General features: G+C 39.6%; 1 non-coding gene across 1 annotated transcript; it reads right to left on the reverse strand.

The window, feature by feature from the left end:
- Window positions 1-2,481: 2,481 nt before the first annotated feature.
- LOC133388184 (U1 spliceosomal RNA) lies at window positions 2,482-2,644 on the reverse strand. The gene has a single exon (XR_009763676.1). It is a non-coding gene; the product is annotated as a U1 spliceosomal RNA (small nuclear RNA).
- Between the last annotated feature and the right edge of the window lie 6,423 nt (window positions 2,645-9,067).

Consider the following 9,067-nt stretch of genomic DNA (forward strand, 5'->3'; position numbering starts at 1 on the left):
ATAAAAATAATTCATGGCTGTATATTCACTTAAATCCAATATGGATGGTATGTTGCTTCTTCATCTGAATGGTAAGATTTAGCAGATCCCACCTTTCAAACACAGGTTTGGGATTGCAGAGAATAAGCAAGCCCCAGCCGAAAATTGAAATGGACTTTTGATAAAGGCATATTATTTACGTATTAAAAGCCTTTCCATTATCCTGTACCAATAGTCAAAAACAAAGGCCCCATCTGCACTATATATTTAAAGCGGTATCATATCATTTTAGTCACCGCTTCCCCCAAAGAATCCTGGGAAATGTAGCTTATGAAGGGTGCTGAGAGTTGTTAGGAGACCCCTATTACTCTCACAGAGTAAGAATCTTCAGACTCTTCAGAGTTCTGGAAGAGGGACTGATTGTTAAATCAACCTGAGAATTGTAGCTCTGTGAGGGGAACAAGGGATCTCCTAACAACTCTCAGCAGCCTTAAGAAACTACAGTTCCCAGGATTCTTTGAGGGAAGCCATGGCTGTTTAAAGTGGCATGATACTGCTTTACATGTATAGTGCAGTTGAGGCCAAGACAAGTTTGGAAAAACTGAAGTTCTCCTGCATGATTCACATGTCATGGTTTAGCGTTGCCATCATTTTGTGTGTGTGTGTGAGTTACTGTTTCTGGTAAACAGGGTTACCAACCGTACTCTTTTAAGAGTACATGTACTCTTTTTGAGATGATAAAACAGCATACTCTTACTTTCACTTATCGAAGCCAAATGTACTCTTTTTGAAATGATCCAGGGATGGTCACCCTACTGATAAAGATTCTGAGCCTTTAACCTGGAACATAACAGAGGGAAATTCAACCAGTTAGGGAAGCTATTGGAGTTGATAGCTTTGGAGAAAATCACTAGGCTGATCAAATTAACTCTGCATAAGAACAGAGCTGTGAGACAGAATACTTTCATTTCTTTCTGGAAAGAAGATAGATATAAATATGGTTTTGTTGTTACAGAAGCAGATAGAACTTGTGTATTTTTGAGATGATAGCCTAGCTCATTGACTGACTGATTTTCCTGGTCTTTTTGCCTCTTGCAACAGTTTTCTCTTTTCCTCTCTGTCAAAAACTTGATAAAATGCTAATTCAACAAACGAGAAAATGAAAGAGCAAGCAACCATTCCCTGGCCACAGATGTGGTGCTTTGGACATGCCACATCTATTTAATTTCTGCTTCTTGGGCAGGCTTTAAAGGCGCAGTAACCCTGCTAGGTGAACAAACAATCTAGCAAACCCGGAAGGCTCTGGTGTTTCATTGAATGAGACAAATTTAGTTAGACCCAAGGTCTAAGTAATTATCACTAGTACTACCACAAGGAAGATCATGAGAGGCAACAGTGGGAAGAGAGACATTAGCTATACTTCCCATTGTAAAATAAGATGCGTTCCAGCCATGCATAAGTCAGAGGTTTATGCACACCCCTCCATCCAGGCAAGCAAGAGGCATTATTATAGTTCAAGGACTCATTCCAGCCAGGCAAAAGCATATGAGGGAATGGACGGGTGCAGCCTAGGTGATCTGAAGGGCTGGGCTGACAGTCCTGGAGGGCTGCATTCTGGTTCCATATAACTGTTACAAAGTGGGAGTTGGAGTGTGTGCATGTGCATGTGTCCGGTTGCGGCTGGTGCCCATTGGAGCTGGTGGGGCAGAAGACAGAGAGAGACCAACAAGAGACAGAGCCAACTACTTCCACTTTGATTCCACTTTAAGCAGTCGTGGCTTCCCCCAGAGAATCCCAAGCACTGTAGTTTGTGAAGGGTGCTGAAAGTTGTTAGGAAACCCCTATTCCCCTTACCGAGGTACAGTTCTCAGAGTGGTTTAACAGTCTGTCTCTCTTCCCAGAGAAATCTGGGAAATGTAGCTCTATGAAGGGAATAGGGGCCTCACAACAGCCCTCAGCACCCTTCACAAACGACACAGAAGCTGTGATTGTTTAAAGTGGAATAATAGTGGAATAAATGTGTGGTCTCCATCTTCTTCCCTGCTGAGGTCCGCAAGGGCAACACTGAAACTAAGGAGGAGGAATGCGAGAGGCAGTGCCACCCCTGGACTTGTTTTAAGGAAAGAGGTAGGCAAGGTAGTCCCAGGCTATGGTCTGAAGACACATAAGGTCAGCTCCCTGCTGAAGCTAAGCAGGGTCAGGTCTGGTCAGTGCCTGGATGGGAGACCGCCTGGGAACCATATGTAAGCTGCCTTGGGATTCATGGAAAAAGAAAGATGGGGTATAAATGTAATAAATAAATAATAAATAAGTAAGGGCTGAATGAGAGTAGACTCAGGGTGGTGAGACAGGCCCTCCCAATGGACCATCCTCTACGGTGTGTGTGTGTGTATGTGTTGGACCTGACCCTACTGTCTCTGTAGGTGCTGGTCCCTCCCCCCCCCACGCTATTACACATTGAGCACAAAAGGTTTGAAGGGAGATTCTAACCACATTTAGCTGAATTCAGTTATACAATACAGTTCAACGATACCACAAATTATGCAGCCAAATTTCCCACATTTGGAGAAATTGTAGGGGTCAGCACATCCGGAGTGCTGTGGATAAGCCTCACTGTGGGAAAACCTCCTTCGTGATCAAGGTAACTCCCCTGCCACGTAAGTATGTTAGAGAACCTCCTCCCCAAATGGCAAATGTAAAATGTGAAAACTTTGCAAAGAGGCTTAGGCATGCCTCCTGCTATGCAGGAGCTGGACCCCAGGCACTTAGGAAGAACTCAGTGTATAGTTAGCTTACAATACAGTGGTATACATGTCCACTTCAGAAATAAGTCTCTTTGTGTTTAATGGGGCTTACTCCCAGGTAAGGGGGTACAGAATGGCAGCCTAGGCTTTGGTTTAGGGTTGGCAATGGAGGAAAAGCAGGGTTCTTGTGCCTTTAATAGTTGAAACCGCACATTTTTAAAACAAGGTATTTTAAAAAAGGAAGCAGAATTGCATGAAATTTGCAGGCTTGGCAGCCCATTCTGAGGGGATGAATCTTGCCAAATTTCAAACGGATAGTTGTAGTTGTTTTCCAGCACGGATAGTTGTAGTTGTTTTCCTTGAGCCTTCACAATGTTTAAAAAAAGGATTGACTCAAACTCACCTTTTTTTAAAATGGTAAATTTGTATAAAAACAGCATACCCCACAAAGGTAAGAAACCTGCCAAATTACGGACAAATAGATCCAAGGACGGCTGTGTTTCGGTTCTCATATTGTTTCAGAAATTACGAATTTGATAAGTTCTGCTTGAAATGCGAACTGAATCTAAATTCTCACCCATCCGTATTCGAGACTCAGGTTTTTCCTGAATTCACGGCACACCCTTAATTTATTTTTTTTTTCAATAATTTTTATTCAGATTTTCATAAAACATACAAGACGAAATCATAAAACATTCAAAGACAAAAAACAAAATCAAAAATAGTTAAACAAAAAAAAAAAAAAAGAAAAAAAAAAACAAAAATAAAAAATAAAGAGTAAAATATTGACTTCCCATTTGTCAAAGATCAAATCAGTTATAAGTCTATAATATATAACAATCCTGTCTCTTAAGTCATATTATAAAATCACTTTCCTCCAGTAGTTATCTTACTTAATCATCAAATCTCATAAACATTACTTTATTCTTTCCACAAAAAGTCAAAGAGAGGTTTCAATTCTTTAAGAAATATATCTATCAATTTTTTTTTTCCAGATAAGCATATCGATTAATCCATCTCATTACTAATTATGATAATCTTATTGTCATAACCATAGTCAAAATAAACATTTCAATTAATCCATCACATCAGAATCTGTTAGGTTCAGTAATTTCAGTAGCCATTGTTCTATTATCCCTATTAGTTCCATTTTCCATCTTCCATCTTCAGTAGTCTTGTTAAGTCCAGTAATTTCAGTATCCAATCTTCCATTATCAGTATTCCATAATAATCTTGCTGTCAAAGCCATAGTCATATAGTAAGAGTCTGATGGGAATTACCTCTATCCCAAATATTTTCTTGCCATCCATTCTGAATAGGTTGCTGAAATACTGCTGTAAAATCATATCTCTGTTCTTTTTTTCAAAATACACTGGGTCATCTCTTGAAAGTTTTTCCATTGTCACATGGCTGCAGTTAATTCCATAGATTTTCTCTATATTGGGCTCCATCACATCATTCCAGTCCAGAAGATTATCCATGCCATTGATAACTTTATCTCTAGAATCTTCATTAATTTCTTCAGAGATAACATTGAGTTCCAAACAATAGATTTTATTTCTAAAGTCCATAGACTCCAAATCTTGTTCCTGTTCCACGTTTGTTCCAATCTCCGGGATCTCCTCTCTCACAGGGACCCCTGTTCCAGTCTCCAGGGTCTCCTCTCTCACAGGGACCCCTGTTCCAGTCTCCAGGGTCTCCTCTCTCACAAGGACCCCTATGTCTTTAATCTCCTGTGTCTCCAAACAATAGATTTTGTTTCTAAAGTCCATAGACTCCAAATCTTTTTCCTGTTCCACGTTTGTTCCAATCTCCGGGGTCTCCTCTCTCACAGGGACCCCTTCCAGGGTCACCTCTCTCACAGGGACCCCTATATCTTTAATCTCCTGCTTCATTTTACTCAATTCAATTTTCAGCTCCTTACAACCCTGTCGCAGGTTTTGTTTCGTTATCTCAATCTCATCCATTATTTTCTGAAACATAGTTATTTCCAGATTCTCAGCCACTTTCTTAATTGCCACTTTAAAAGAAAAATATAGGAAAACCACTTCTTATTTCAGCAACAATTGGGTTAATACTCCAAACTTGGTGACATCACAGTATAAACAGAGCAGACAGCCTTATCTCTCCATGCTTAAGTAAACAAAATGCAGTTCCCAGGATCGAAACAATTAATGGCGGTCGTCAGGAAACAGATTCGTCAAAATAAAATAGACCAAAAAGAGAGTAGTCTCAGACAATATAATATTCTTCAAAATAAAAATCTGGAATAGAAATCCCTCTTCTGTGTATATCTTTAGAATGCAAATCCAGGACAGCTTTTTGCAACAAAAACAGAGATAAGCTATTAATTAGTGAGTAGCAGAGAGAAGTTATAGCTCCCCAGTGAGATGTCAAAAACCGATCAATCTGGCAAATCTCTTTTAAACAGCAACAATTTAAGTCAAGTAAAAGAAAAATATAGAAAGAAGGGTGCTTGCCTGTTAGTGCGTTCTCTCTTAGAAGATAAGATGAACGTTCGCTTTATCAGATAGAGCTTGTTGTTGAAAATCCGTCCCACCTTCGTCGGCTGGACCTCGTCCCATAAATTAATGAGATCTGGTCGTCCCAACAAAAATAGGCTTTGAGGTTAATCTCTTCGTTTCTCCCTACCCGGGAGAAGTTTAATCAGTCAAAAAAAAAAAAATCTGACTGATATATCTGAATAAGCTTCTTTTGAGGCAGGAGCCCGTCTCAAAAGCAGGCACAGGCTAAGTCACCCTTCCCGGAAGTCGGCACACCCTTAATTTAAAGGCAACGAGCAAATATAGGGATTGCACAACCGTCTGCTATAGAGAGCCGTCGCTCTCTAAACCGGCTTGCCTATCCGTAGACCTTTGCTTCTGATGCCTCTGGGCACTCTCTGAGGCTCTAGAATTAATCACACAGGTTATTGTTTAATTTCCAGCATTACTCTGCAAGGCCTACAAGAATGGGCTGTAAGAAGAACAAAGACAGCAGAAAAACATTTTGCAGCAATCAAGTACTGGGGCCATTACACCTTTGCCCTGGTGTTCTTGTTTGCATTAGGCATGCGTGCTGTACGCAAATGAGGCATGCTGCACAGAAATGCTGCTGCCTCAACTGCTAACACCTCTAATGAGATGAGAATGAAGCGCAAATGCTCTGTGACCATGTGACACCGAGATACTATGGCAGCTGTACGCCAAATTCCTTAAAAAAGTAAGAAGATCTCTGCCGGATCTGCCCAAAGGCTTATATAGTCCCACATCCTCTTTCCCACAGTTTATTTATTTATTTATTAAATTTATATCCCACCCTTCCTCCCAGTAGGGGCCCAGGGTGGCAAACAAAAACACTAAAAGCACTTTAAAACACCTTAAAAACAAAAGACTTTAAAACGTATTAAAACAAAACATCGTTAAAAACATATTAACACAAACATCTTTAAAAAAGAACTTTAAAAACATCTTTAAAAGCAATTCCAGCACAGACGCACACTGGAATAAGGTCTCTACTTAAAAGGCTTGTTGAAAGAGGATGGTCTTCAATAGGTGCTGAAAAGATAACAGAGATTATCTAATATAATCTAATGCCTTTTATTTTATGCCTGTCTAACATTTAAGGGGAGGGAATTCCAAAGTATTGGTGCCACCACACTAAAGGTCCACTTCCTATATTGTGTGGAACAGACCTCCACATAAGATGGTATCTGCAGGAGGCCCTCACCTGCAGAGTGTAGTGATTGACTGGGTATATAAAGAGTAAGACCATTTTTCAGGTATCCTGGTCCCAAGCTGCATAGGGCTTTGTACACCAAAATTAGAACCTTGAACTTGGCCCGGTAGCTAATGGGCAGCCAGTGCAATTCTTTCAGCAGCAGGGTGACATGTTGCCGATACCCTGCCTCAGTGATCCAGTTGCCAACCAGATGCCTATAGGAAGCCCACAAGGAGGACGTGAGGTCAATTCCCGCTGCTGGATCTGATCTGTCAGGAATGGGAAGTCTTATGTGGTGGCCAGGGGAAGTTGTGGCTCATGTCTACATCATGTGGCAGTAAAGTCCATAGTTTAACTATGTGCTGTATGAAGACGTATTTCCTCTTGCCTGTCCTAAATCTCTCACCATTCAGTTTCATGGGATTACCCTGGGTTCTAAGCATTAAAACAGTGGGAGAATCTACTTTTTCCACACCACATATAACTTTATGCAATATCCTTTTTGAAATGTAGTGACCACAATTGTACATGGTACTCCAAGTGTGGCTGCACCTAGGGGTAGAAGGATCTGTCAGTTTTGGCTCTCTCACTTTCTCATTTATCCAATCTTAAATTCAGTTCTCCACATTTCTGTAGCAATTTGCATTTTTCTTTTAAAAAAAACAACCATGAAAATTCACCAGCATTTTAGTGTGATTTTCTCCTAATAAACACATTTTTGTGTGTGGTTTTGAGTAATGTAAATGTACACATTCACTAATATTATTCATTTTATGCACACCTTTCCTTAATATATGCATTTTTGTAAACATGGTATAGTTTGATTGGAGAACTGCTTCGCAAAATTCAGGTAAGTGTGAATTTTCAAAGGATGGCTGTGTTTCAGTTCTCATATTGTTTTAGAAAGTGTGAATCTGGTAGATTGGTCTTTCAGTGTGAACTGAATCAAATTTTTCTCCCATCCGTAGCTGCACCATTTTTGTATAAAGGCATCACAATAGTGGCAGTTTTATTTTCAATCCTAACGTTCAATTCACTTTTTTCTCAGCTGCCATACACTTGGGGGACATTTTCATTGAGTTGTCTACCATGACCCCAAGGTCCTTTTCCTGGTAAGTCACTGCCTGCTCAGACATCAGTGTATATGTTAATTTAGGATGTTTTGCCCCAATGTGCATCAGTTTACATTTACATTGAATTGCATTTGCCATTTTAAAGTCCATTCACCCAGTTTGGAGAGAACTTTTGGTGCTCTTTGCAACCTTTTTGTTTTTAATACCCTGAATAAGTTAGTATTATCGGCAAACTGTCGCCTCTCAACTGACCTCTGACTTTAGATAATTTATGAACAAGTTAAAAAATACTGGTTCTAAACTCACAAAACAAATTACTTCTTACATCCCTCAACTGTGACAACTGTCCATTTATTTCTGCTCTTTGCTTCTTTAACGTACCTATCCTTAAGATGACATGTCATCCCAAGACTGCTAGGTTTGCTCAAAGGTCTTTGGTGAACAACTTTGTGGGTGTGTGTGTGTGAGTGTGAATGAAAGTCCAACTACACAATGTCTGATGGCTTATTCCTTTCCCGATGGCTTATTCCTTGACACTCTTGAAGGGCTCTAAAAGGTTAATGAGACAGGATCTAGCTATGTAGAAGCCATACTGATTCTTCTTCAGCAAGACTTGTTGTTCTTAAAAATGTGATCTTTAATAATGTTTTCCATCAATTTACGGAGAACACATGCTAAGCTAACTGGCCTGTAATTTCCTGAATCACTCCTGGATCAATTTTTTAAAATTGGCATTATATCGGGCACTTTCCAGTCCTCAATTATGGAGACTGACTTACATTTTTTTAATTAGAAGATCAGTAATTTCATATTTGAATTCTTTAAGCAGTGATTTGTTAATTTTTAATGTGTTGATAAGGCCTAGAACTTCATCTCTTGTTGCTACTATTTGCCTCAGTTCTTCAAACTCCCTTCCTGAAAATGTCAGTTCAGGCACAGGGATCTGACCTACATCTTCTGCAGTGAAGAAAGATACAAATAATTCACTCAGCTTCTCTGTGATCTCCTTTTTCTCCTTTACCATACCTTTAACTCCTTTTTTGTCAAACTGTCACCCTCTCTGGCTTCCTGTTTCTGGTGTATTGTTAGTCTTAATTGTTTTAGCAACATATCATCATCATCATCATCTGCTTTTGTCTGCTTGTATTTCTTTTGTGCAAGTTCCTTTTTGGTTCTCATTTGGGCAAGACCTCCATAAATAATAATAACAACAATAACAACAACAATAATAATATTTTTCTGAAAGAAACCTTCTTGCCTCTCATAGTTTCCCAATAAACATGCTGGTGTCTTAGAGTTTGGTAGCATCTCTCCTGATCTGTAATATGTATTCTAACTGAGCTTCTGTTACTTTGATTTTGAAATACACCCAGCGTTCTTGAGATAGTTGACTCTCTTGACTTTCCCTTTCAACTTCCTTTTCACCAATCCCCTCATTTTTTAAAAAAGTTCCCTTTTTTGAAGCTAAACGTTATGCAGCAAATAACACCCTTAGGAATGGACAGGGCTGCATTCTGGGGGAGAGCTGACTTTTGCTAAAAGAAGCTATAA

Source organism: Rhineura floridana, chromosome 6 (genome assembly GCF_030035675.1).
Source record: "Rhineura floridana isolate rRhiFlo1 chromosome 6, rRhiFlo1.hap2, whole genome shotgun sequence".
NCBI classification, from domain to species: Eukaryota; Metazoa; Chordata; class Lepidosauria; order Squamata; family Rhineuridae; genus Rhineura; species Rhineura floridana.